The 25,472-nt window shown below is 42.4% G+C and overlaps 1 protein-coding gene across 2 annotated transcripts in view; it reads right to left on the bottom strand.

The window, feature by feature from the left end:
• dlgap3 (discs, large (Drosophila) homolog-associated protein 3) overlaps positions 1-25,472 on the bottom strand; it is a 125,826-nt gene extending 100,354 nt beyond the window's left edge. For both annotated transcript variants that reach the window (XM_034891692.1, XM_034891691.1), the window contains exon 1: positions 25,366-25,472. The gene's annotated coding sequence lies outside the window, so the exon portion shown is untranslated. The remainder of the gene's footprint in view (positions 1-25,365) is intronic.

The raw sequence follows: 25,472 nt of genomic DNA, 5'->3' as shown, positions 1-25,472 counted from the left end.
CAGCCCAGAGTGTTTGTGTGTGTGTGTATGTGTGTGTGTGTAGGTGTGTGTGTGTGTGTGTGATCACAGCTGGCCACCAGTAAATACATGCCAGCTGACAGCTTTCACAATGGGTAGGCTCCGTTGTCAGTCATGGAGAAATACCTCACCAAAACTTTCCCACACTTCAGCTTTAATCACTGAGGTTCTAGGTGAATACACAGTTCTGAGGAAAGGTAGATAAACAAGGACCTCACTCTGGAAATATTGATGTTGTGTTTTAAAAAAACGGTTTAAGTTTCTTCATGAGGCGCTTATTTCTTGTCATCCCTGTCGACAGAACGTTGATATCGGACAGTTCAATCCTGGATTCAGCTAGTGGTCATGGTATATAATCTGTAAAGCCCTGTCGAGGTATGGCTAAGGTCAGCAACTAAAGTGCTTGGTTTGGAGTTTGGAAAGGTAATTCACTATGGTAAAAAAAACAATTGTTGGTCTGTGACAGGACAAAAACGTTCTCCAACATGAAAGTCCACGTATTACCTGCTCATTGACCAGACTTTTCAGTAGGGATGCACCAATCTGATACCAAAATATCATATCAGGCCGATACTGACTTAAATATCTTGATTTGGTTTCGTTGACAATGGGGCCAATCTGTTTCAGTTACATTTTATCCTCATAGCCTGTTCAAGTTACCAATGTGTTACTGCATTCAAAGGGCATTTGTAATTGCTATTATAGTGTTACCAATATGCTGCCGCATACAAATCTCAACGCCCAACCTAATGTTGCCTTCCACATAAAAGAAGGATCCAAGTCACTTTCACACAGATAATTAATTAAACACTGGTATTGGATCGGTACTCGGTATCGGCCGATACCCAAAGCCAAAGGTATCCGTATCTGAACTAACAAAAGTTGGACCAGTGCATCCCTACTCTTAAGGTGGGGGTATGATCTATGTCGTCCGACCATATCAGAAGCCAAATCCTTAATAGTAACCCCAAATCCCAGATGGAAAGACTGATGTCATTGAGAGAGTCTTACATTTCACCCCTGTGATCATTTGGGACAATATTTCCAAAAAGTGAGAAAGAGCTTGAGGGAGAAGGTTGCCTGAGTTTGTTAGAAGTGCGCTCTGTTGCACCTGTTACCACACAAAAAAAAGTGATGTCACGGTGTCCCAAAGTACACCTCACTTCAGCATGGTTAGCAAAAGTTAGACTACTCTAAAAAAAACACAAAAGAAGATTATGACAGAAGATAGCAAGATACACTTTGTGGGTATCACAGTCGTCCAAATGGCTGTGGATTAAGTTGCTCTTATCTGTCCCACCTGCTGTTTAAACTGTAAATCAATCCAAGTGTGTGTGTGTGTGTGTGTGTATATATGCGTGTGTGTGTTTGAGAGTGTGTGTTGGAGAAGGCATTGATCTGCAGCCATGTTCAGCTGGGTTCTGATACAAAGCCAGCACCAGGGGAAGTCTGAGGCCCAGTAGCTTTGCCAGTTTATAGCACGCATACATACATAAGCCCCACTCTCAACACACACACACACACACACACACACACAAAAGTGGAAAAAGCCCAACAACCTTTGCAGCTCTATTGAGCAGGGTAACCTGAGCATGAAGAAGACGTTGCTGCGCAGTGTCTGTTTATCTTTCCCTTCATCTCCTTTATTCCGGTGGGGCATGGCCTATTATAAGTGTGTGTGGCACGCATGCATTTCCGCAACTAGTTAAACTCAGTGGAAGCCCCTGCTGATCTAGCCATTTCCTCTTGACATCAGCAGGCAAACAAGCCACAGGGAAAACTACAAATTCTACTAAACCTCTAACCTCTTTTTCCGGTCTCTACTCCTCTCTGCCTCCTTCGGCATCTCCGCCCTCTCATGCATATTCTTGTACAGTCTACTTCTTCCCAATGTGTCCTCCTTCTCTCCCTCCATTCCTACTTCAGCCTGCCAGTCCACTTCTATCTCATCCCTTCATGCACAAGTTCCCTGTCCATCTTTCTCTTTCTGCCTTCAATAATTCAAGCAGCTTTTCTCTTGGTGTACAGTTTGTGTGGTAGGAGTCCCTTCAGAGACACAAACAGCGAGCCTGAGAGCTAAAACATCACTGATGGAAGAGTGTGTGCTGGAACAAGCGTGTTTGCTGCATTTGTGTGTTTATAGCAAGAGTGCCCTGCATGTTTAAAGAAGCATAAATGGATTGTAGCGGCCTCGGATATTTTAAAATATGTGTGGTCAGTGTGTAGGCTGTTCTAGCTGTATTTGTGTTGTTTGTGTGTAGACATTGCAGTGGGAGAGTGTGTGATTGTGTAGGCAGTGTGTGTTTCTGTGTGTGTTCACATGGAAGTCAAAGAGCTCTCCAGAATGCAGCTGTTATATCGTTTTTTCATGGACAAAAACAAACCTATTGTGATATTTGAAAGGCATATGCCTAGCTGTTTGAGCATGTGTGTAGAAGAGAGATAGATAGATAGATAGATAGATACATAAACCATTAAAACTTGACAAATGCCTTAGTAAGATAAAACTTTAAAGACGTTTATTTGTTTAGCAGGGAACATTTAAAGTTCCATTCAGTCAAATATTCAATATCAATTATGTTAACAGGAAGTCTATGTAGCATCACGACATGTAAGACACGTTTTAAATAATCCCAGTTCAGTTGGCAAACAATATATTAATACTTCACTGCTGATCCTTTGTAAATGTACTGTAGGTATTATACTATCTGCATACATGGAGAACTATAACTAATCATACGCCGTTTTATTTAGTAAAAGCCCACTTAGTGAACAATTCTGTTATGATAACACTAAATTTGAACTTACAAAGAGCTGGCAGCAGTGTGAGTTTGATACTACGTATTGGGTAGATGAACGGATGGATAGAGGAGATAAGAGACTGGAAAAAGGAGAAATAAAAAAAAGGAAAAATGCTAACTCAACCACACTAAGCAGAATTAGCCTAATGATGGTGCAAATGAAGCAGGTAAATCCATTTAATCGTCCACTGTCCTGAGGCTTCTGGTGAGAGCGAGAGAAAAGAGCAGTCGAAGGGAATGACTTAAAAAGATGAAGCCAAAGAACAAGAACACTCGCACCAATCTCCCCCCCCCCCATGTAGGGAAAGGGAATTTTAGGCCAAGTAGTAAAGCAGTGGCGGAGTGTGCTTGTACCAGCCTCCAGAGAATTCAAATGGGAAACCATTCGACTTGACAAGGACATTAAAATCCAATTTATTCACATTATGAGCCCAGTGCGTTTCTGAGGTTATTTTGGACAGCCTAAAGCCCCCCCCTTCCAACACCGCCACACACACACAATGCTTTATGAGCTGGAGCTTCTGGAGTGTCATCAGCAGTATTATTCAGGATTTTTCACTTTGGGCACTTCACTGCGATCCAGTGCAAATATAAGCCCGATCAGTCTTCATGACAGCTTGGCACATGTTGATGTCCATCAATGCAGATTGATTTGAAAGCTGGGAATGGATGTTGACTGACCTGACCACACACACACACACAAACACACACACACACACGTTAGTAGGTGTGCCTGAACATGCATCCTCCGACTTATCAAGTACACGTTGACAAGTACACAGATGATAAATGTGTCATGCACGCCATAACAAAATTATTACCATGAAGTGGTCAATGATCATTGTTTATCATTAGTTTAGACACTGTCCATATGCCTGTGATGATTGGCATTAGGTTGGAGTCTACTCACTAATGGGAGGGCGAGTCTGACATTTCACCACTCTGAGTATTACTCAGACATTTACCTTTTGACATTTCCGCATCAGGTGCAAATTTAGGCCTCTTCCACTAGGCTTGGTTAAGTGCGTGTCTCTATGTGTGTGTGCGTGCGTGCGTGCGTGTGTGTGTGTGTCAAAAGTGGATGATTAAACCTCATATTTACCACCACTGCAAACATTTACAGCTGTATTTTTGTTTAGCCCCATCTATCTTTTGGGTCTGCCAGTGTACCTGCGTGGACCAGGCTCTAAATCCTCACAATGGTCACAAACACAACTCAGTCGGGATTTAATCCAGGGTACTTCTCTATCACCTTGTTGTCATTTAAATAGCAGGATAGGATTTGATTTCTTTGAAGGGGTTTAAGCGAGAGAATGTTGTGAGGAATCGTATAACAGCAGAGGCAGACCAAGCAGCATTGATATTCCTTCACTATAGGCTAAAAGGAAGAAGCCGCTCTATGTGTGAGTGTGAGTGTGTGTGTGTGTGTGTGTATAGCTGCTATTTCTTCTTCTTCTTCATCGCCCAACTTCAAAAGCAGCGTATCCACTTTAATCTTGTCTTCTCCTGCACTGCGGACCCAAGGAGAGACAGATCCACGCTCTTTCTGCCACTCCTATCCCTCTTTTGCTTCCCAGAGATGCCTCCTTTTCACTTTCTGCTGTTCTCCCTCAATTCCTCTCTAAAACACACTGATGCACAATGCACACACACACACACAAACACACCTTCACACCCTCTAAACACACTTCTCTTACCACACAATTGGCTGGCCATATAGCGACTTACGGTAATAGTCTCATCTTTCTTTCTTTCTCTCCCTCACACAAACATACACAGTCACACTGCATTGCAAAGTGTTGGTGCAGTGAGGTGAATGTATCAGGCATATTAAGTCATACTAGGAGGGCGCTAAGCAGCGGGGTGGGGGTGAGAGAAAGCTGGCACCGGCACCTTTTGATTTCCACCACTGCAGCGTCAAATATTGAAAAGCCAATTCCAATTGGTGCCCAGTAATTAGAAGTGACCTGAATGGCTGATCTGAATGTGGAATGAGAGAGAGAGAAGGAGATAGAGGGGAAACAAGGACAAGTGACCCAAACCCGAAGAAGTAGGCCCATTGTTTTAATGGATAGGTGAAAAGCTAACTGTCATCATAATGACAACATGATTATGTATGGCTGTCGTGTTGTTTACATTAACGCTCTTAAAGAAATAGTACAAGATTGTGGAAAAATACTCAGGAGCTTTCTTTGTAAGCGTAAAATGAGATGATTGATGTCTAACTCAAACCAAGCATTAATGCCGCATATTCTACATTCACATAATAATCTATTCCACAAAATTCCCCTTTGGAACAGAGCCAGGCGAGCTAAATTCTCACGGGAGACTAGAGCTAGCCTTCGGCAACGCTTTACTGTGCAAACCACAGTTATCATTTGGACCATTTCCATGTAGTTACATAGTCACTGATGTGGTCATAACAACTACAATGCTGAATTACTTATTTTTGAGGGAGAAATAAACTTTAAGTTTTCATCTCTAAGGCATGAGCTCCATGATCGACTTTTATGGGCTTTTGGTAAAGCAACCAATGAACTTTGAACACAAACTTTGAATTTAAACGGTTGCATTTGAATGCATCTTGTTGTCACGTAAGGGTTCTGTTCATGTTGCACAGAAATTTTAATTACATTTTGTGTCTGTTAAGAGGCACAAAGGCACTCTTTAGAGCATGCCCCTTACAGCTGGCATTTTAGCTAACTGAGAGCTCTGGCCATTAGCTGCATCAACTCCAGTTTGCTAGCACCGATGTTGGTTGTTTTGTTTCCTATCAACAGTACTTGGTGACATCTAGCACTCAAGATTCAGGTAAAAATTGGCCGGATTTCTCATTTAAGCTTTCACTTGAAGTCACCTCCCCTCCTCTTCTTTCCTTCCATCCTTCCCTATCATCCCTTTTCACCTCACCCTTACCCTTATCATCCTCCTCCTCCTTCCAGGATTCATTCCGCCCCGGCACCCTCATCGCAGCTCTCGTTCTGCTGACCCATCCCTTATCTCCCAGCCTCTCCATCACTGCTGACCCTCACATCGTCTCTTGGTCCCCCTCTCCTGAATTCCTCATTGGCTTCCCCTTGACCCTCACCTTGTCCATCTACTTCCAAAGCCTCTAAAAGCGATGGACTGAAGACACTGACCCAGATATCAGACGCTGGAAATGAGAGAGGGAGGAAATAGAGCATAGGGGAAGAAGAGCTGAGCGGAGAGAAGGGGCGTAAGAAAATGTCAAGAGTGAGTGACAGACAAAATCATAGAAGTTGGAGAGGTAGCTATATTTACCGTAGGTATGAGCTATGGGATTTATTTTTAAAGTACACACACACACACGCTGTCAACATAAACAGTCACACTGGTCTGCACGGGGCAAAGCACAGCGAGCCACAAACACACACACAAACACACACAACACAATCACGCTCTTAATTCCTGGCTTCTTTCACTGAAAACTAAACTGAAAACCCTATTTAACCTCTGCACAACAACAATTTGGTCATTTAATTGCCTTTTAAAACTGAACTGAACAATTAACAGAATGTTGTGGCTTTTAACCCGCCAATTAATTCTGTGCATAAACCATATCAGTCTACTAATATGATGTTGTACATTAAGCGTTTCAGCATCTAACTAAGGTATGGAGACGGTTAGTGTTATTTGACTCAGGTAGATTACTACTTCTACTACTTCCACCAATGTCCACTTTCTAATGATTATTTGAATGATTGATAAATCTAACATGCTTTTCCTGACTAACTGAACAAATTCTCAAAGCCCCAACTGACATCTTCAAAAAGCCTGTTTTGTCCAACCTACAGCTTGAAAGCCAAAGACACTTTAAATTTATATATATATAGTGTCATGCACATTAAATTGCCAAGCCATGAAGACACAAAAAATACTGTTGCTGCGATGAAATAAGTGTCAGACAAGAACATAATTTCTTACATATAGCATTCGATTGCAAACAAAGAACTTTTCCCTTCTGTCAAGTTGAGCTTGACAAATAAAATCTGCAACAAAGAAGGGTCGGGACACATCAACCCGTATTCGGCCGTCGGACAGTCTGGCAACTCGGGTCTGTTCGGTGTGTTCCGTGCCGTGGTCCGTCCAGAGTGGTCCGGAGGGGCAGTTGTCCTTCATTTTGGCCGACCCGACATGCTCAGTCGGAGGGCAGGCACTGCAGGCAGTCAGACTCAAATGACCAATCTGATTGGTGGAGTGCAAACCCGGAAACAAGGAGCGGGATTAGCGGGACTAGAGTCTCTCAAAATCTGACGGAAATCTTTTAAACTGACCTTTATTGATCTGAAATGAAGACAGATTCAGAAACTGCAAGGCCTAGTTCTCGCTTAAAATATTGTCAGAAAGACTTTTGGTGACTAAAATACAGTAAAACATGACACGTTCGTCCAATTCCAATTCATTTTTTGCCAACAATACAGATTAGCGGTGCTTGTTGTTATGGATACGTATAACGTCTTGTCTCTGTTCCGAGGTACTTTTTTGACCAACTCAAGAAGACTGATCAGTCCAACTGCCTTTTCTGCCAGGGTTCGGCCGTCTGATTGCTGTGTCAGGGGCTTAAAACACAGCTCAGCTTCTTCTTAGATTTCTATTTATTTTTATTTTTTCTAGAATCATCCAACCCCAAGAACTCCCCAAGAAATGAAGGACGTTACATAAGCGTATAGCCCTTACATGGACCTGTAAACCTGCCTGTTTCCATAGCTAATGGTAATGTACCTGAATGCAAAAGATCCATCCATAGATGTATGGTTTTGCTTAATTATATTAAACAGAGAAAGGAGAAAATCCTTTCCTTCAACAAACTGAAACAAGCAAGTGTTTGGCAATTCCTCCTTGATGAATTAATTAAATCATGAATCACTTTTCAAAATCAACTGACCACCGAGCGACTGTTTTGGCATCAATCTTCTTAACAAAATGCCCACAGGCAACTACCTCCAACAATGTACTGCATGAGCATTCCTACAGACAACACTGAGAGAGAGTCCTGATAGTGGATCAGCAATGAACGCAGCCGACACTGAGGATGAGCTGGAAACCAGTAGCATGACAGAAATAGGGGAATACATGCATCAATAGGCATGGTATTCATTTACTGCATATAAATACATTAAAGGTTTTGCTGTGTGTAACTGCACACATAAATTATATTGCATGCACACACAAAATACCCAAACCCAAAGGTTGTGAATGTATTCCAATAGTGGGTGCTATAGGTACCAGCACTCTGGCTGGGCTCAGTCTCTAATGGCCTCGGTCCTGCAGCCCTCCGGTGATCCCACAAATGCAACTGACTGTCACCCTGGATTTCCACCAACTGTGGAACAGCTGCCGATTGCCTCATCTGTGTGTTGGCTCCGTGCACCGCTGTCCTTCAATACCCGCCAGGTCCGGATTTGTTGCGGAACGGCTGCGGCCATGACTGACAGCTTCATTTATGATTGTGCAATATAACAAGATGTAGTTTCTCTAAACAGAAGCCCAAAAGCTCTGACATGCTGTCTCCACCCGTTATGACATTTTCAAGGTGTAGTGCAGGGAAATATTATCCGCCGTGAGAAAATTATCCGGATGTTTTATTTTGTTTCTGTGCTCGTCTTCCTGTACCGCACAATCTGCCCTGAATCTGCTCCGGAGGGCTGCGGATCACCGGAGCTGGGACGGAGGCGGTCTGCGGATCACCGGAGCTGGGACGGAGGCGGTCTGCGGATCACCGGAGCTGGGACGGAGGCGGTCTGCAGCCGTTCCGCAGTCAGCGGAAATACACACATTGACTTTAATGGAAACCTAATGACTGATCCGCAGACATCTGCAGTTGGTGGAAATCAGGGGTCACAGTGGTAGGAGTGTGTGTGTATATATGTGTGTGTGTGTCCTTATAAAGATTGTCTATTGCCCATTGATTCGCCTGCTGGTGGCAATCCAAAGGGCAGCCATTGGAGTGCCACCAGCAAGCGAAGTATTTCAACTCTAGTCCATATCCATGACGCTTCCCTTCCACGATTGCTCCGTTGCCGCCGGAAATTCCGCCAGATGTCCCTCTTTTTGGGCAGATGCCCCTTACTTTCTGCTTTCTTTTTGTTATCATTTTAAACTGCGGTGGATTTCTGAGGACTATGGTTAACCGGTCCCCAGATCGCTGCAGGGTAAATCCAGACCACTAGCTAGACTATCTGTCCAATCTGAGTTTTCTGTTACACGACTAAGACAACTTTTGAACGTACACGTGTTCCACCAAAACAAGTCGGCACCGTGGCTCCGCTCTGCGCTTAACACCGCCCAAGACGATTGTGATTGGTTCAAAGAAATGCCAATAACCCAGAGCACATTTTCCTCCCATCCAAGGAATGATGTGTGGACTAGCCAAATCCTCCTCCACAGCACTGTGGAGGAAGGTCTGGCAAAGCGAGACTTTTACCAATCTAGTAAAATAATAGTATTGCTTCTCCTTAAAATGTCTCAATTATCTTTGTGAAAACAAATACATGAGTTCATCTCTGTCTTCAATTCTCATCCGAATCAGAATTCATATTTGAGTGGGTTTCCTCATTAGCTGTGGGCGTCACATTGCAGACAGAGGTCAGGGTCCCTGCAGTATCACGTCAGGCCGCTGGACCTTTACTCCGCCCTGTATGCAGTCAGGTCAGAGCTGTGTGACAGCTGTGTGCCCCTCCTGCTCTCTTGCTGGCAGCTGCTGCTGCCTCTGGCCCTCCTGCAGATGAGCCACATTTAACCCAAACTGGCCCTGGCTGGAAATTAGCATTGCCGTTAATAATGACATATCGCAGAGGTTAACACACTTTTACCTTGGGAAAAATAGAAACGACGAACTTGCAATTTCATCCTGTGTGTAATGTAAAAAGCTATTTTCATTCAACTGTCAAATTATTTATTTCTTTGAAATAATGAATTCCATCAGCTGGAAAATAAACAGGCTTAAATAAATCTTTAGCCAAAAATGCCAAGTAAATGGAGTTGTTTATAATAATCTAATGGTATATTTCTCAGGACCCTATTTTTCCATGCATTTGTGTCAAATATGAACGATGATCTTGGAAATTGGTCCCGTATTGAGCGAGAAGGCTGTTCTGCAGCTACGGACCGAGCTGCTATGTAATCATATAAGGGAAATGCACACCGTCAATGTAATATACGTCTACAAAAGGTGGTGTTTTTGCCACTGACAGGCTCAGTTTGTTATTGTGAGTGTCTGACTACATTATGGGAAGATGGAGAAGTCTCGTTCTGAAAACATGGAAGGTTACTTGACGTGAGACAGTGGTGTGGAATCCTGATTATAGTGTGGAAAGCGATTGGTGAGAGAGGAGTTCCGGGGAGTTTGTTTTCGGAGTACAGACAGCATAGATTGGTGCCGTTTTTTATATTTAAAAGATTTTCAATCACATTTTGTTAAAGAAAAATGTTCCAAGAGTTGAGAGCAGCAGACAGAGCAGAGGCAAGCTACGTAGCAGTACACATGAAAGCATGGCAGGATAACATCACCTTCTCCATCCCTCCATGATGTAGTCAGACACTTATAATACCAATCTGAGCCTGACAGTGGCAAAAACAAGCACATTTCCTGGCTCAGTACTGGACTAATTTCAATAATTTCAAATAATTTGGTTCACATTAATTACAAATATATGGAACAATAGGATCCAGGTTGAAAAATACCATAAGGACCTCTTAATTATTTCAACTAATGGCCTCACTAAGTAAGATTTCATAGTATTCCATTATAACTGTAAATGATTGTATTTGTTTATTGAACCTACATCATTTCTAATTTGTGTTGCCAATTATATTGGTTTTAGAATGATTTGCTTTCTTCCTATATTGCAAAAATTCTGATTCCCTTCATCACTAATTTGATGAAAAACTTCTCCCAAACTTAGTGTTGCGTTGGGCTGCAATGAAGCATAGGCAGCCAAGTCACTGTAAATGGCTTTATCCCAGGCTTTTTTCTAGAAACATGCACTGTGACTATGTGACTATGTGACATAGCAGCCAATCCCTCTAAACAATAGAGGAGGCTCGGCATTGTTGGAGATGTAAATGTGGAGCTTTTAGGGCCCCACATTCGTCATCTCTGGAGAGAGAACCGCTGACAGCAGACTCTTTTGCACACACTGTACCACACCTCTGATGGATGGCAAAATATATGACAGGGTTTTTTTCTTCATCTACCCCACAGATCCCACTCTGACTCAAAGACAGACGCCCACGGACATGGAGGCAGAAAAAAAACAAAGTGGAAAGTAATTGTAGTGTGCACATGTGTCTGCATGTGTGTTTGGTCTAAGAAAGACAGAAGAAGAAGAAGACCGCTGAGGCTTTCCTTCTCAAAACTCACATTTAGTCTCTTTCTCTCTGCTCCCTCTCCTCTGTCGCAAAGCACCAATCTCTCCATCGCATCTCAGTGTGACTCAGCACCCCACTGATCAAACACCATCTAGTCTCTTCCTCTCTTTCATTTCCATCTCACTCTCTCCATACTCTCCCTTTCTCTGTGACAGACAGGCGAAAGGCGCCCACACACAAACAGCTCCCCAAAATGCCCCCCTGAGGGACCAACCCTGCATTCTTCAAAAGTCAGAAGCATCCTCCAGGAAAATGCTTTATAGAAAAAGTAGTAAATAACTAGCAAGGGAGAAAATAACAAGGTAATATCAATAACTCTCTCTCTATATTCCTTTTCCCTTATTTCCTCAAGCAGCGGCGCATAGCTTCCAGAAAGGATACAGGGAGACAATGCAGCATATTTTTCTTTTTTACAGCTCCACTTATTTCTCCTTTGATAATATTTCTGTATGACTTTTTTTTTTCCCCACACTGTCCCTAAAACCTTGAAAAGGCTGACAAGCACAAAAAGTTGCAGGCTTATAACCCCAACATTTTAAAAGAGAATCTTTTCTATAAAGTCCAAGTGTCTGCCATTCCCTTTAACTGCAATAATGTTACCTGTCATGACGGGCTGTTCTGATAGACCAGGCCAATCTCAGATGAGCTGCCCAGTCCAGAAGATTAGTGATCATGGCTGAATGGATAACGCTGATAGTTATTAGTGCAATGGCTTGTGGGAAAGCTAAATAATCACAGCTGTGATTAGATTTCATGAGAGCATGACATGAGATCAAATGAAGAAATCAGAAGGGCATCAGAGGAAAGAGGAGGAAGAAAAGAAAAAGAGAACTGTGCTGGTGATCTCGTTGTTACGGTCGGGTTTCAGTGGTTAAATTCTTTGTCCTGAACACTTTAGACTACCTTTACAGGAGATCATCTGTGTCCCTACTTGAATCTGGTCTCATGCTTCATGCTAAAGACTTAGCATATAGAGCTCAAAAGTGTGGTTCCTGTTAGAGTGCAGATCGGGCCGGATTTTTCTGTCCGAACCCAGCCCGCGTCCAACAGAGCAGTAACCCAACCCAACCCGAGCCCAACTGGCATTAAGATATTTCTGTCCAAGCCCGACCCTAGCCTGACACAGTTAAAAATCGCATTTGTTTCTCATACTAATGACACATGTACGTTTGTTTGTGTGGAAAGCCCGCTTTTATTAACATCATATGTGGGGGATTATGTCAGTAAATCTGAGTCAAATAAATACCTTGCTTAACCTGTATTGATAAGCCGCCCCAATAAGAGATGCGCTAATTCAGCATTCACTCACACATATACTGTAGCCTACATGTTTAGTTTAATGCCTTGCTGCTAAGAATGTAATATAATAGGTATACTTGATATAGCACCTTTTACAGACAAAGTAGCAAAGTGCTTCACATGATAAAAATTGGTAAAATACAGTAAGACCCAAACAGTAAATAAGCAAGCAAAAAAGGAAAAAACAAACCAATAGAAATAAAAAACCAAAAGTTATAAACAGGAAAAAATAATGTGTTTACACAAAAAAATGTTCAATGCCTTATCGCGCTGATGTGACCGAGCCCGACCCGAACCCGAGCATCCTTTCTAAAAATCTGTTCGAACCCGGCCCGGCCCGTCAGGCACCGTCGGGTCCCGTCGGGCTCGGGTCGGGTGTCCATCCTCTAGTTCCTGTAGTAAACATCACATTTATTTTCTCCATAAGGATTTTGAATATTAGCCATGATGACTAAAGCTTAATTAAAGGTAGACTTACCACAAGCTATAAAGTTGTGAAACCAATGTTAATGCCCCGTGGCAGTCTGTATGAAGGCAACCTTGCTTTAAGAAAAACACGTTTTATTTGTGATTTCATGGGAAAGTACTACACTAGCTATAATCCTAAGTATATCAATTGTTCCATAGAACAAATTGAGAAAATGCTTATATAGAGTTTTAGACCAGGAACCAACCAACTTAGATTACTGGTGACAATAAAAAAGGTCAAAAGGAAAAGTAGGACAAAATATTAGCATTTTCTCAATTTGTTCTATGGAACAATTGAATGGGGAAAATCCCTTCCAGAAAAGGAACCGTTCAAAAAGTGGGCGATCGCTGTTGAGCTCTACATACAATAGGAGTCCGGCAACTAGCATCTCCTCAACCAATTGTTGTCATTAAAAAAAATGTTGACCCTTTTTTTCTAAAGTAATTGCCGCTTTTCAAGGTTTATAATTCTTATTTTTTACCTTTTTTTTAAACCATCAGATTCACCACTAACACCAATTTAGCAGTGTTACACTTATTTTTGGAATTCATGACCAATAAGCCTAATTTATATGAAATTAAACCTTTTGCGGAGTGCTGAAAGCTGAAACTAATCAAATCAGAGTAACATATGTTGAGAGACTCTCAGACTGGTGTATGTCCAAGTTTAGTTTACTTCATTTTCTGTGATCCCAAAACAGATTTATCTGCGACACACAACTATTCCTATTCCTATGTCATATTTGTAAATTCAGATTTGACTGAGTTAGAGGAGTGTGAGAGAAACGGTGAGACATTTGTACCTCTTTTCTGTGTGGCCCCCTTGCAATGGCACGCTGTTGATAACTGCTTGTAATGTTGTCTGTACAATGAATGGCAACAGGTTGCCAGTGTTAAGAGCCTGCACCTTTGCTTCAATCAAGCTCAAAATGGCTGGACTCTTTACAGACTATTTTTAATACAGAGGATTTTTTTAGGCTTGGACAGAAATCTGAGTTCTTACCCAGCAGTTTTCTAACTGAACTGGACTGCACGTACAACTGTGATTTGACAGATCCATATAAAATACGGATTTGTCATCAGCGTCATCAGACAATTTAGGGTTTCCGCTATGAGTAACATCCCCTAAGTGACAGCGGTAGAACATTTTGAGTGCCAAAGCAATCCCTGTCACCTTACATATTATAGACTGCAATTTGTTAAACACAGACAGGTGTTCAAATTTTAAATATGCGGAGAACTGGGAGAGAAAAGGTTGGATACCTCCATCTCAACCTGTAACTACATCATGTATATTTGGGCTGTACCGCCGACTACCTTCCCAATCGAGGTCACTCACCAAAGTCTAAATGTTTTTGGGGTTTTTAACTTCCCGCTTTAAATACGACCATGAACCCTCAGAAGAGTGTATTTACCTTGTGTTTCTCCTTCCCTGTGTTCCCTGTGCTCCTCTTGTCTGTCTCTCTTTCTGTATGTTCCGTCTGTGTGTGTCCATGTAGGTGTGTGTGTGTGTTGGGGTGGTCTCGCTTCCTGAGACTCCTGGCTCTGCTGGTGCACACCTGTCTGCAATCAGCTCATCATCTCTCAGTCTGCTCACCTGCCTCTCATCAGCTGATTAGCTTGCAGTATATCTACCCTTGCACTTCTACCATGCTTGTTGTTTCAACCACAGTGTATCATCACCCATTAGCCTATCTTCCTGCTTGTCTCCCTACCTTTACCTGCCAGCAACTTCCTAGCCTACTGACCCCTGTCAGACGCTTCCCCTCAGTCCATTCCGCTCCAGCCATGTTATGCATTATTTCTGTTATCGCCTGCTGCCACTGGATTCCCATTCCCTGCCTTCAGTCCCTCATTCAGATCCTCCTCTACAATAAAGAACTCTTTTCTTAACCACCACCACAAACGTTATGGAGTCATAATTTTAGTGTAAGCTTGCACATAAACATAGGGTCAACTTAAAGTTCTTTATAAAGAACATAGCTGCTATATAGGGATGAAAACTAAAAGTAACGGCCACTGAGTCTTTTCCTCTCTCTTGATATCAATATTGCAAGCTTGCGAGCTGGCATATGCATGTCACCATCAGTGATGCCTGGCAACAATGCCTTCGGGATCTCCTGCATTATTCAGAGAGCCCAACAAGCGCTAGGGCTCCGCCATTATCTATTTAAATCTGAGAGCAGGCATGTCCCTCTGAAAGCGTGTACTTGCACCGCCACTTGCCCCGCTTACAAGAGATTTAGAAGGCTGTAGAGAGGAGCAAAGGACTGCTTAATGTAAAAGAGGAAAAAATGCTAAGGGAGAGTGATGGGGAGGCTGAAATGTTTATGTTGGGGGGGTCGTGGTTGACAAAGAGAGGTAGACTTTGCAACTAGATGAGGACAAAGGAGGGGGATGAAGCATGGCAGCTATTAGAATTAGATTAAGGTCTAAAAAATCTAGAAAATGGAGGCAGGGTGTGAAGCGATGGAGGCAGATATTAACAGGGCATTAGAGAAATAAGCAGAAGATGAGATGGGGGAGGAGTGTTGAGAATGAAATGATGAATGAAGGGAAGTAAAAAGAAGGAAGAAAGAGGAAGGAAGGAGGAAGCGTAAAAGCGAGGAATGCAAAGTAAAAAATAAAAATGGAAGACGAGATGGCAGAAATGGAGCCAGAAAAGGACAGAGAATATGAAGGAAAGAATGAGTAACTTAGAATTAAGCAAAAGAAGAGGAAAGGCATGCCGCCATTTTATAAAGTGATGCACCTCAAGGAGAGAATGGGGGTAAATGAAATGGATAACAACCCTATGATGTAGCATTTAAAGACTACTTTCTATCATATCATATCTCTCTCCCCTCCATCACCCATTCATGAAATCCCATCCCTTCATCCTGAGTCACTGTTGCAACTGCTCATCCAGTCCATTAGGCCGTCATCCCTACCTCCTTTATCTGTGCTTTCCCCCTCGTGCTTCTCCATCCTCTGATCATCAACAAGTGAAAAAGAAAGTTCCTCTTATGGTGCCAGAGTGAGGGGAAAGCTGTGCCAGAGACATCGTGATGGTGCTGTGGATGTGACACATGCCATTGGGGTGGGAGATCTGGGTTCAGTTCCCACTGTGATACATCCACCAATGTGTCCCTGGGCAAGACACGTGACCCCTAGTTGCTCCAGAGGCGGTCGACCTCTGATGTACAATATATAGCAATTGTAAGTCGCTTTGTGTAAAAGCGTCGGCTAAATGACATGTAATGTTATATAATCTGGCATCAAGTCTTCCGATTTACTAAAAACTGGGGAAAAGCCTGATTGATTTGAAAGATTGATTAAGGCTTTTCCATAATTCAGGCTACACTACATGCGTTTGAGTCATGTTACTTGATTTTTGTACTTTGTAAAACAATAAATCAGAAAAATTGAGAGGAATTGATTAAAAAAGTGTGTTGATCTGCTCTAACAGCTGCAAATATTAGCATACACAGCTAACTAGCTTACTAATTTCAGTAGCAACCTAGTGTCACGTTTAGTATTTTAATTTGTATTTAATATACTAAAGCCTATATAACTTTAGCCTTTCCTTTAGCATTATGTGGGCCTATGTAGCCATTGTGTGCATGGGTTCTTGTTTTAAAGCAAATCAGGTGGGAACAACAGTTAGCGGTTGAGAGTTGTCATAGAACTCATATAACTAGCATCAACAATTTAACTAATTGTAACATAGCAACAGTTGTCATTTTAGCCGTCATCGGCTGTATGAGGAGTCTATTTTTAATTACTTCTGTGTGGAAATAAAGACTCATTCTTTAAAAGATGCTAATTCGTCCAGATGATATTTGCAAATTGAGGGGAAGTGCTCACTTTTTTCAGGAGATGTGATGCAAAACACATAATCTGGTTATTGCATAAAGTAAAATGGCCGCCACGAGGCATTTTTGCGATGGCTTCCTTTCTAAAAACGTTAAGCATCCAACTGTACACGTGTAACATATTTCATGCTTTTATGAAAAAAGTGAACATAATTATTACATATTATCTGGGCAATATGGGATTACAAAGAACAGTGTTCTGTGTGAGAAGGGAAGGTTGTCAGGCATAGTAACAGTAACTAAGGGGGTTGGGGTTAGGGAACGGCCAATTTAATTCAGAAAAAAAAATATAATGGGATATTTTAAAGACATGTTTACTACTTCTAATGGAATAACAGATTCTTGCTCACAGTAAGAGTACAAATACAGACGTTTCATTTCTGTCTTGATAATTAAGAGTCATTTTATGTGAGTCATTTCTTTATGCAGTTGTAGAAAAAAGTGTCTTTCACAACTGGGAGCCAACTGCACATTACTCCTGCACACAATTGTCATGGGGAATGCTGAGCAGAAAGTGTGTATTTGTGTTGCCAATTAGCTTACTATGGAATGTACTGCAAGCAAATACATCTCCTGGGCAGTGTTTCTCAAGCACATAACACAGGATATATCCTACGCTAATGTTGTTTTCTACAGGGACTTAGACACACACACACACACACACACACACACACACACACACACACACACACACACACAGTCTATAGCCTATGACTTGTTGAACTCCCCATGATTTAACGCATGGCTGTTACTCACAGTCATCAATCACAAAATTCATCAATTGATCAATCATGAAAAAAAGGCAAGATGGAAAACACACCCATACTAACACATTCCCGAATAGACTAATGTGATTCATTTCCAGAAGCACTTGAGTCACAGTCCAAATTCAGCTTTTCACATAGACTACTCTCTGTCTCTGTTTTTAGCATGAAATGCTCAGTGATCATTCTGCCGCAGTTCTCCATGCAGACCCGTAATCATTTCAGCACTCGCTCACTTATTCTGTCAATCAGAGTGGAATGGAGAAGGCCAGCTGACACCCAACACCCTCCCATTCTTTTCTCCCACCCCCACCCCCACATAAACAACCCCTCACACACAAACACACACACACACACACACACACACACACATCAATAACCACTCAAATAAACACTCACACAGGCGTCTGAAGGCCAACAGACAAACCCCAGCGTTTAAAGACACACATGCAGAAAGGCTAACTCGCTTGGCTAGAAATGGGCAAAGGACTTGGGCTCGGGGCTTGCTAGGGTGGAAAGGGGAACAATTTCACGCCCAAGTGCATCAGACAAGAGTACACTGTGAACACGAGCAAACATTTTTTCCACCCAGATAGGTTACATCAATTACCCTCGCCTCTTTAACCTTGCCGCTCGCCTGCAAGCTCCGTTACAGGTCCCATCCGTGAGACGATTCATACAAAGAGTTTGTATTGGACTGTTGGGGGTTGGGTGGGTATCTTTCTCTCCATTACATCATGCCATGCACGCTGAGTGGCCTGTACATCTATTGAGAGTGTGTACTGCATGGATAGCGATTCTTAGTTTGGGCTGACCCATTATTCTGCAATAACGGCAGCGGGTGTGATTAAATCATCATTTGGAGGGGGAAATCAAGGTGCAAAGTCTCCGGTAAGAGCAGCTCCATTATAGCAACAATGAAGGTATGTTTATGGATAAGAGGGGGAGTGCTGACAATTAAAAGATAAGTGTGAAGGATGTGAAAATGCATCCATAGTGTGTGTGCATGTGTGCGGGATGCCCTCACTCCACCAAACCTAAATTAACAATAAAGGCCTCGCTTTTCTTTAGCTTTTGTCTTGTCGCCAACACTCAGAGCGTGCCAACAGAGAGTGGGGAAGAGAAAGCCCTTTTGACACGGGAGAAAAAAATTGTAGTAATGTCATTATAAACCCACTTAGAAGATGCCAGGGTGGTTATTAAGCACAATCGGGACAGCCTTAACATCTATTTAATACCATTTTATTGACTAAACTTACAATCATTATTTTGCCTAATCTCTGAGTGTGTAGATTGGTGTGCTTTCAACTTTTCAAAGTTCCAAAGATGAGCTAAGGCCAAGATTTCCCTGACTTCTCATCCCTTGTTAGTAGGGCTGTGCAGAATAGTTTCATTTATAAACTTGACATTTGAATAATGAATCAACATTTGAATGCTGCACCAGGGTCAATTTTACAAATGTATTGGCGCGTGGCTAAGCAGATCGCCGGTTATCTTTCGGGGAGCATGTTTTGGGACGATTTTTGTCCATTTCTTTTGCTAATTGAATGATCTGCCTCCGCAGAACGAGCTGCACGCTGAGCAGCAACTCTCACTTGGCTCTCACAACGATGCCAGCGATGGCTGAGAGAGACAGCGGGAGGATAGCGAGCATATTTTCGCATCTAACTGTGTATTAAGGGTGTATTTCGAGCAAGCCCGAGTTAGGGTTAGTGATTGTTGGAACAGTTGAAAGACTAACAAAGACTTTTTTGGCGAGTTAAATTTAGTTTCTGTCGAGTTTGACTGACGTGTGTTTTACAAACGATGAGTTTAACAAGGCAGTTAAGCAAGTTTGGTGAAATAGGGAAACTTGAATTCAAAAGGTGAACAGTTGTTTTTTTCTGTTCAATTAAAAAAACATTTTCACACTCCATACTTATAGTTTTTGACACAAGCTTTTTAGTTAAAGGTGAAGACTCCTTGCCCATGCCAGGATCCTCAGGGTTACTCTCTCAGACTTTGGAAAGCTCCCTCCAGAGCAACAGAGCATATTACTCAAGCAGTCCTCCTCATAATGAGTTTATGTGTAAAATTGATGGAGTGGCCCTTTTACTTTTCCTATACCTAAACTTAAGCGTGTCTTTAATCTTGTCTTTCCTAACCGATGTGAGATGAAAAAGGCAAGGGATGGCCTTTAAAATATTTGAGTCAAGCTCATAGATAGCTCAGTTGGTGGAGCAGGCACACATACTGTACGTATAGAGGTTTAGTCCTTAACACCGTGGTACCCTGTTTGACTCAGACCTCGGCCCATTGCCGCATGTCTTTCCCCCTTTCTCTCCCCTTTCATGAATTTAGTTGCCATGTCAAAAAAAGGCCTGAAAAAATCCCCAAACTGCTAAAGCAAAAGTATATGTGTGTGTGTGTGTGTGTGTGTGTGTGTATATATATATATATATATATATATATATATGAGTCACTATATGAAATCTGACATAATTGAGTCATTCCACTTGGAAAACTGGGATACAATGCACTTGCTTCAGTTTGCGTATGCATTCTGTTCATGACTGTTTGTCTACAACAAGCTTGAGGATAGCAGATGTTTCATCCACTTCAACATTTATCCAAACCTGAATCCACTCCACATTAGAATAAGACATAGACGCACCTGATATTTAGCTTCAATGACAACATGCAGTATCTAATAATCTCATCTATGCTGGCATGTGTGTTTCATAACGACGCTGATCTCCCACCTTCCTTTGTTTTGGCTCTAGGAGGGAGATACAACAGCAGGACAGGCAACATACTAAATGACTAATGTTAAATGCACTGATTAACTCAAATGTAAATGTTCTTCTGTTCATTACCCAGGGATACTAGCAAGCAAGGCAGATTAGACCATACATCAGTCATGGTGGCCCCTGCAGATTCTGAGCTGATTATTACACTAGGAAAAAAAGTAGCATCCTGATTGTTCAAAACAAACAACAGCCATGCCTCTTTTCACTCCACTCCACATCTGATCCTCCAGGACGACTTTCATTCACTTGAGTGTAGTTTGCCGCACATCTGTCATTGTTATTGTACTTGATTTGTTTTAATCTCAGTGGCCATTAGAGGTTAAATGATATGACTGCAAAAACAATGCTTCCATACTCACAAAAGTTGCCTGGTTGATGTCTTGATGATGAACATCTTTAAACCGTACCTCCATAAAGCACATGGACAACAGAACATGGAGTGCTTATATTGGACATTAATGGCCACCAATCTACTGGTTGTGTCTGTGAGAGCCCAATAAAAACCCCAGTGTTAGAGTTGAATGCTCTTTATTGATAAGCAATATGCAAAATGGCCTCTTTATAGCTCAACACTAAGCATGGTTTATAGGAGTCAGGGCTGAAGGGGGAAAGAGAGAGATGAGCAGACAACACGAAGAAAGAGAAGCAGAGAGGGAACATGTGCCAGCCGCTGCTACTCCAAATTGTTCTTATCAACAGCACCCATTCATCCAGATTTCAAATGAATGCACTATATCAACATGGAGAGGTTTTCTTTCAAATAGCACCATCTCCTCTGCACTACGTTTTCATGCAGTGGTCGGCTTTAGCGGTAACTGTAACTGTGTGTATAGAAATTTCCTAAAACCCTTCACCTCGTCATCCAGACCAATATTGCTCCCCCACTGCTATAGGGTTTTTAGCACATAGCTTTGATAAACTGTAGAGATGATAACCAAGTACTTTGTTGCAAAGGGACACTACCAATGCCAGATTGTATTGGTAGAATAAAGCAATGGTGATTCTGAAAGGTTTAAGTCCAAAGAAGCTTAATAAAAGGGACATTGAATATGTAATAAGATCCACAAACAATTAGTTTCTCAGTGATGCCAAGTGTATTACATTGAGAAAATCTTGTGTCAAGTAATGTTTTAATCAAGCTACTACATAGAGTTCAAATGAATGGCACACATTTTTATGGCATCACTTGGGTTTGGAAGGGTGGTCATTTTCTATAATTGTTCAACTGAGCTGCTAGTTTTTCAACAGTTTGTAGCAGCATGGCTCTAGGGATGACAGTGTCCGTCTGTCGGCCAGTCCACCACTTTGGTCCAGACTGAAATATCTCAAGAACTATTAAACAGAATTGTCATGCATTTTTGTACAGACATTCATTGGCTCGAGAGTATAATTCATACTAACTTCCATGATTTCCTGATTTTTCATCTCACATCATCTAGATATTTTTTGGTAGATCCTGAATGTCTTGCAGCTGCTGAAAGGATTGCTATATTTGGTACAAATATTCAAGGTGCCGAGTGGATAAATCCTCTTGACTTTCCTTCTCACGCCACCATGAGGTTAACTTTTGTGGTTCTAATGACATTTTCTACAGACTTTCAAAACGACCTTAGGATAAACTGCAATGATCTTTGGTGATCCCCAACTTTTCATTTCACAATGCCATCAAGTCAAAATTCCAAATGTGTCCAATGTGTTTAAGACCTGCAAAACTATGAAATTCCCGTCAGCCTCAGCTGTTCTGTTTACCCCGGAAACCTTATGTTCTATGTTCCTTTTTTGCCCGGCTCCAAAATCCTGGTAGCAGCTGTCGCCATGGTCCCGCTACACGTTCTGTGATGCCATGTCACATCCTGCTACGCTCTGCTGTGCCCTGCTACGTCCTGCTGTGCCTTGTAATGCCGTACAGTGCCCTGCTACGCCATGAACTACTACAAACTACTATTTTTTGAGACTGTTATTGCCACTCTTCATTTTAACCCCAACCGGTCATCAGACACCGCCTACCAAGAGTCTGGGTCTGACCGAGGTTTCTGCCTAAAAGGAAGTTTTTCCTCGCCACTGTCACACTGTTGCTTGCTCTAGAACCGTTGGGTCCTTGTAAATTATGGAGTGTGGTCTAGAACTACTCTCTCTGTAAAGTGTCTCGAGATAACTCTTGTTATGAATTGATACTATAAATAAAATTGAATTGAGCTTTACCTTATGTGTGGTGCTTATTAGCAAATGTAAGCATGAAAACAAGCTAAACTAAACTGGTGAACATGGAATAAACATTACACCTGCTTGACATCAGCATGTTAGCTTTGCCATTGTGAGCGTGTTAGCATACTGGTGTTAGCATTTAGCTCAAAGTACAGATTCACAGTTCTGTTAGCATTGATGTAGACTTGCCATTAGGCCTGTACAAGCAAAGATCAAATCAGTGTTGAGCATAATCAATTAATGTTCTAAGCTGTTTGACGTTATATCCCCTAAGACATAACACATTGCACCACTTTATCCCAGGAAATTGAACTGAAACCTCTGGTTGTGTCGTCTTTCTAAGTACCCTGGAACTTCAAGGTGTTGCCTGTCCCACTCCCTGCATCTTTTATTCTCTTTGTGTGCAGTAACCTTAAACAATGGCTTCGCTCAATCTTCACGCACCCATCAAGACAGAACATCATTACCAAGCCTCTTATGTGGTGGTGAAAAGAAATAATGGGATTTGTGCAAAGCATGTTGATGCACCAGAATGAGCTCTGGCAAATGCATTCCTACACACTGCAAGAAATGTCGACACATTGCTTATTCTTTTTGTGCTTGGTTCAAAGAAAAAATGACAGGGACTTAAAAAGTCACTGTGAACCAGCATTTTGATAGCATCTTAGTTTCTTAATGCCCTGTGTCTTTCCTGGTGAAATGAAGAAGAGACGTTTTGATTAGACGGAAGAGGATTTTCAGCACTTTGAATTGCTGTTTGGAGTTTTCATTTACACCCACAGCACAAGGAGTTATAATTAATAATGGAAATGGGATATAAGTACTGTAATTTATATATATATATATATATATATATATATATATATATATATATATACTGTGTGTTTAATATATATATGTGTGTGTTAACAAAGTGGGGGGAAAACTTTCTTTTCCTTTTTTTCTGTGTAAACAGTCTCGGACCTGTTAAACTGACCCCTCTTTTCCATTATTTTTTTAAAGCTTTTTTTTGTTGGGTCTTTTTTCACTTTATTCAGAGCGACAGTGGATTGACAGGAAAGGTGGGAGAAAGATGGGGGATGACACGCAGCAATGGGCCGCAGGTCGGATTCAAACCCATGCCGCTGCAGAGGCCTCAGCCTACATGGGGCGCACGCTCTTACTGGGTGAGCCAGAGGCTGCCCCCTTTTCCATTTGAAGGACACAAATAGGCAGTGGATCCTGCTATAAAACTGAACCCTCTTGTCTATCACACCATTTTTACATGTGACAGACTGTAGACAGAAAAGTGCAATTGAAAGGAAAAGAGAGGAAGCGGGAACCAAAAGGATGCCGGAGGAAGTCAGCTGGATATGGCACATTCATACCAAAAAATACTAATTTCCTCTTGTGTTTTGAGTCATGTCATGGGAGGATGGGTTTGAGTATTCAGGGCTGGTGTGCTACGTACGAAGCTCTGTGCTACTGTAGCTTTACAAATGGATTACACTGGCACTAAAAAACTAGATAATGTATACCTGACACACAACATCAAAACCCTTTAATGCATTACCCAAAGCAACACCCCACCTACCCATGCACCAACACACATTTATTAAGATACAGCCTGGATTTAGTAATCAGATGCAAATAGCCAATCGTGGTGTACCCATGATGTCCCACAATTGTCCTCTAAATTCTAATTTCACTTCACACACCGCAGGAACATACTGTATATCAAAGCACACCTGCATGGTGTGGATGGGCCATGTTGTATGCCTGATCCATCATATCTTTTCACACATTATCCAGATAATCCAACTAATATCATGAGATTCAGTTTGGCTGTGCCAAAAGAGGGGTTTTAGCATGCAGGAAAAGAGGTGGAAACTGAGATAATTCATGTGAAACCAGATGTTAAGAAGGAGAATGGTCATCATCTTTCAAAGGAGCACCAAACGTGCGTTAGTGAGGCAAGACCCCTCTGGAAAGCTTGGCTCCTTTAATCATCTACAGTACACATGTGGCGTAATAAATGTGCAGCATCCTAATCGACCCCCACTTTCCCATCAGAAGCCCCCCCCCCCCCCCCCCCCCCCCCCCCCCCCCCCCCCCCCCCCCCCCCCCCCCCCCCTTCCCGGAGGATTTCTGGACCGGGGTGGTCCTGAGGAATCATCTCCTCCCTGTATCCCAAACGCCACGCTCGTTCTACGCTACGCTCTCTATCCTCTATCTCCAAATGAAGCCGTTGTGCACATCCTTGCTTTGCAGTGTAAACGCGACACTTCTTCACGAATTCCTCTCCGGGACATATGTATACACAAACACACACACACACACACACACACACACACACACATAGCTTCCGTACACGCATTAGCGCTCTTTCACGGTCAGCGGACATTTACGCACGAATGAAAAGCATGTCCGAGTCTTCTCCATATGTGTTTTGAAATTGCCAGCCAAAGACCATTTGGTGCCTGTGTATGTGTGTGTGTGTGTGTGTGTGTGTGTGGGGGGGGGGGGGGGGGGGGGGTCGTCCTGCCTTGGCAAATGGCGCAACTTCTCTTTTTTTCCTCTCCTGTCAAGTTGACACAGCTGGAGCCCCGCTGACAGCCCAGCGACCTGTCCCTGCTGTCCAGGGGAATCTGCGCCGATACAAGCCCAAATAGTCGTTATCGTTACCATGCAGTCCAGAAGCAAAGCCCGCTCACACTGCACGCGCGGATAGTGTGCGTTCAAAAATGTGCACAGGAGCACCTGCACCTCCATCCAACAGCTTCATGAGTGTCCTTACCTTAAAGTCGAGCTTTCTTGGCGACGTTTTCACTCAACGTAATCTTTGTTGGAGTAACAGAAACAGAAACGCACGCCTATTCCGCTATCGCTATGAGGAAAACGGAG

Source organism: Etheostoma cragini, chromosome 14, assembly GCF_013103735.1.
Source record: "Etheostoma cragini isolate CJK2018 chromosome 14, CSU_Ecrag_1.0, whole genome shotgun sequence".
Lineage (NCBI taxonomy): Eukaryota > Metazoa > Chordata > Actinopteri > Perciformes > Percidae > Etheostoma > Etheostoma cragini.
The sequence above is the reverse complement of the archived record's forward strand: the minus strand, read 5'-3'. Positions and strand labels throughout refer to the sequence as shown.